This window comes from Echinops telfairi, unplaced genomic scaffold, assembly GCF_000313985.2.
Source record: "Echinops telfairi isolate 266 unplaced genomic scaffold, ASM31398v2 ScPeMD7_2186;HRSCAF=2738, whole genome shotgun sequence".
NCBI lineage: Eukaryota > Metazoa > Chordata > Mammalia > Afrosoricida > Tenrecidae > Echinops > Echinops telfairi.
The window spans coordinates 1,462,375-1,467,202 of NW_022106084.1; the positions used below are offsets into that span (position 1 = coordinate 1,462,375).

The 4,828-nt window shown below is 39.4% G+C and overlaps 1 pseudogene; it reads left to right on the forward strand.

The window, feature by feature from the left end:
• The first annotated feature begins 1,291 nt into the window (after window positions 1-1,291).
• On the forward strand, window positions 1,292-4,520 carry LOC101654844 (annotated as a pseudogene).
• The last annotated feature ends 308 nt before the right edge of the window (window positions 4,521-4,828 follow it).

Sequence of the window (4,828 nt, forward strand, 5' to 3'; positions counted from 1 at the left end):
GCGGGTGAAAGAATACATTGGTCAGTGTAAGATATGAAAACTAATAACAAATTATAAATTATTAAGGGTTCATGAAGGAGGAAGGGGAGGGGAGGGAGAGAAAAAAATGAGAAGCTGATACCAAGGACTCAAGTAGAAAGGAAGTGCTCTGAAAATGATGATGGCAGCAGATGCACATGGCACAATGGATGGATGTATGGATTTGGACAAGTGCTACATGAAGCCCAATATAATAATTTTTTAAAAACTGAAAAGAGAGAACTGGGGAGAGATCAATACGAAGTACAAACTATGTTAACTGTCTAAAGCTGCCCACTTTGCCTGTGATGATTAAGCAAGATGAACTTCATTCTCTTAGTTAAAAAAAAGTTGAAATAATAAAGGTGCCTTTTCTGGGAAAAGAAAATAGATTGCCATGCCACAGTCCTTCCTCCAATGTTCTTTTCTTGTTTTATTTAGCAAAACAAAACAAAGAAAATTAGCTTAGTGTGTTTTATTTATGTTTTTAACAAAATGATCTATTATCAGATAATGCAAGTCAAATTTTAACCTTGTACCTTTAGCTGCATAAAGTATTTTAAGAAACAAAAGAGGAACCAAAAATTGCAATTATAAAAAATATACATATTTAAATACTACGTGTCTTAGTCTGGGTCTTCTAGAAACACAAAACCAGTAAAGCACACACCAACACACACAATCACACAAAAGCAAGCATGTGTGTAGGTGTGTGCACAGAACGAAAATTGTATTTCAAGGAAATGCTTCAAGTCAGCATAGAGATTGCTAAGTGTCAAGTCCATAAGTCGGTTGCCAGGCTGGATGTTTCTTCTGACTCACAAAGTGAAGGGGCTGTGAAACCAAGGTCCCCTAAAAGAGAGCAGGCTGAGGTCTCACAAACTCCAGGGGTTACAGAATTTCAAGCTTGACAGGAATTATGTTAAAGTGCAGGGTCAAATTGAAAGACCCAGGGATAAGGTGATGACAAGCCAGTTGCAAGATTCAGAGCAAGCAAAAAGAGAAAGTTTTTGCCTGAACATTTATATAAGATAATAAGAAAGAATATATTGCTACTAACTAAAGAAACTCTCATTAATCAAAAATGTCAAAATGTCATGCTCAGTGTGGCTCTAGTGGCCTCCACCTGAAAATGTCCTGGTGGGTTCAGTGGCCAGCTTCTGAGGAACAGGTCCATGGCAAAGGCCAGACATGGGCACGAGTCAGATCAGCTGTCAACAGAGCTGAGACATGATGAGAGATTTTGAGATGCTTCTCTCTGTGAGTTGAGAGTTTGTATGGTGAAGAGATGGCCAGCAGTGTCAAAATCTTTCTTCAGGACCTTACCAGGGGAAACAGGGATTCCATCCTGGGTATCTGCACAATCTCAAAGCTGGATGCTCAAATACAGCCAGAGGGAGAGGAAATGCATTGAAGAAGGACTTGGTCCCGAAGAGAGGGCTCAGAGAACAGGGCAGAAGTCAGAGGTGGAGCCATCTATTGTTGATAGAATTTTCTCCTGCTGCACTTGAAATGGTTGTATATTCTAGTTTAGTCTCTTCTTCTCTTACCAGGGGTTTATTCCTGCACTTCAGTAGGTGTATATAAATTATTAGTGATTCATCACTACAGGGAGATGTTTAGTCATGGCTGTAATTCTTCCTCATATCATTTTTTAGTATTCTTTGTGTACTCCCCCTGCTTGTTCTTCGCCCAATTGTCAATGCCATTTAGTTCCAGGACAGAGCTCATGTGGAATTTCAATGGTCATGCAGGAAAATGCAACCATTCTCTAGTTTCAGCACCCTAATTGCTGATGTGCTGATCACCGTTTTGTTAAACGCTCTTTTTCTTCTCCTGGGATTGTGATGCTCTTCCCCGTCTACCTTGTTGGGCACTGGTGAGTCTCCTTTATATGTCCCTTCTGTAGTCACTATAACCAGAAGATACATTCGCTCTCATCAGGTCAATGCCAATTCATAGGAGGAACTGCCCTGGCGAGTTTCCGGGACTGTAACTGTTTATAACTCAATTCCACAGAGCTGCTGGTGATTTTGAACCGTTGAACTTTTGGATCAAAGTCTAACACATAACCACTATGCCACCAGGGTTCGTTGTATTCACTATACTGATTTGAATATCAATGGTTGATTAAAGGAATTGAAATGCACCAGTGGTTGTCAAACACAGAAAAGAATTGGCCTTACTACATTGGTTTTGGTTTGCCCTTAGCTCCCTTCATAACAATGCAGTCCTCATACATGATCAGTGGCTGCCTCTTCTCCATCCTCTTTCCTGTATTTGTCATCAGCTCCAGTGAACCAAAGACCCCTAGCAATGCATTCATTTTTCAGTTGCACTTCCCTCTGGTGGTTTTTGTAAACAACGAACTCTTCCAGACAGTTTCCTTTCAGTCTTTTCTGGGTAGGTTAGTCTCTGCAGAAAAGGTTTCTTCACCATATTCACTGAGCTTGCTGTAGGAACCAGATTTTACCTAGAGGGTAGGTAGGATTCTAAGGTGGATGTTGCAGCTCTTTTCCCAGTTGCTCCCATAACCCAGGAAAGGCAAGAGGCGCCCTGCCAAGGGCACTTTGCATATTACCTTCTCTAAGGAATTGGGATTTGGCTCACTCAGAATCTTCCTGATACCAGGATATCAATTTTTAAGACCTTGAGTCTGAAAATATTTTTGTTAGGTGCCATCAAGTTGATGCCAACCCATAACAGCCTTATGCATAACAGAAGGAAAGACTGTTGTCTGTTCTGCACCATGATCACAATTATTCCTGTATCTGAGCCCTTTGTTGCAGCCAGAGTATCAATCTATTCCCTTGAGGGTATTTCTCTTTTTTGCTGCCCCTGCACTTTATCAAACATGATGTTCTTCTCAAGGAAGTGGTCTCTACTGACAAATGTCCACATTAGGGTAAGACAAAGTCTCTCCATCCTTTGTATGGAGTACACTGGCCATGCTTCTTCCAAGACAGATTGGTGTGCCCTTTTAGCAGTCCATGGTACCTTAAATATTCTTCTCTATCACAGTTCAACTGCATCCATTCTGTTCTTCTTTATTGAATGTCCAACTTCCACATATATAGCAATTGTGTGGGTCAGGCCTAGCTCAGTTCTCAAAGTAACATCCTTGCCTTTCAATACTCTATGGAAGTCTGGTGTAGCAGATCTCCCTAATGCAACTACTCTTTTGATCCCTTGACTGCTGCTTCCATGAGCATTGATTGTGATTCAGCAAGATGAAATCCTTGACAACTTCAACCTTTTCTCTATATATCATATTAACTTTTGATTCAGTTGTAAAGATTTTGATCTTCTGGACAATGAGTTGTAATTCACACTAAAGGCTGAAATCCTTGGTCTTCATCAGCAAGTGCCTCAAATTCTAAGGTTGTGTCATTTGTATATTGCATGATGTTAATAAGCCTTTCTCCAATCCTGTTGCCACATTCTGCTTCATATAATTCAACTTCTCTGATTATTTGTTCAACATAAGTAGGTTGAATAAGTATGAATAAGTATGTTGGGAGAACACAGCCCTGTCACAAACCTTTCCTAATTTTAAATGATCTAGTAATCCCTTGTTCCATTTACACTATTGCCTCTTGATCCATTTACAAGTTCTCCATGAGCACAATGAAAAGTTCTGGAATTCCAGTTCTTCTCATGGTTATCCATAGTTTGTTACAAGCCACACAGTTAAATGCCTTGATGCAGTGAATAAAATACAAGCAAACATCCTTCTTATATTCTCTGCTTTCCGCCAAGATCCACCTGTTCAAGTGGAGAGAGGTGTCTATACACAAAAGAGACAAAGGAAGGGAAGGTAGTTAATGCTTGATTTTATATTATGTAAGATCAACTTCAGTATGAAATTTTATGTAATGTAAAGGATGGACCCTGTAGTTTAGAGGGATTCTCTACTAAAGGTGTGAAACCCAAGCTAATAAAGCTGGAACTTTTTAAAGGAGTTAACAGATCCCTCCTTTCCCCCTCCACAAGAGGCATAGAAAGTACGCCGGTCCTTTCATTGGGAGAAAAAATTCCACTAGGTTCTCAAAATCCCTTGGCATGTGAAAAATGACTTTGAGTTTATTTTAAAATGGAATTTATTTTATTAAAGGATTCCTGGTGTGGAAGAGTTTAATTGCTTAACTCGTAACCAGCAAGTCAGTGCCTGGAACCAACCAATGGTCTCAAGTGAGGAGGAAGCAGAAGTCTACTTCCATGAAGATTGTAGCCTTGGGATCCCCATCGAGCGCTTCAACTCTCTCCCATACGGTCACCATAAGTTGGAATTGAGTTTGTGCAACATAGTTCCTTTGTTTCCACTGTTTATTTATTTTGGTTTGATATTTATGTTATTTTCTGTTAAATTGTAAACTTGTGTTTCTTGTCTCTCCTTAGAATATGAGGAGCAAATTGACCGAGGCAAAGATTTATTATCTTTGATATCATGTCATATTTTTCTGGCTCAGAAAGCCCTGCCTAGACAGAAAAATAAAATTTGATGCATTTCTTTCCTTCTGGAGGAAACTGGCTCCACAGGATCTCATTGCATCCTGGAGAGGTATGATCAAAGGGGGCTGTTATATTCAAGTTTTGAATATTATGTAAAGTGGATCTTTCCATGAGGAGAGCAGGGAAAAGTTAAATGAAATTGGGTAAAACCATGATATAATAACTTAGAATTGATAGTAACAACAAAGAAAGCATTTTGTGGAAGAGAATACTTAGGTATTGACTGATTTTGTTATCACCTGTTGAGCCACTTTATGGTGCCTAGATAATTTTATTGTAAGGAAGTAATTTTAACATT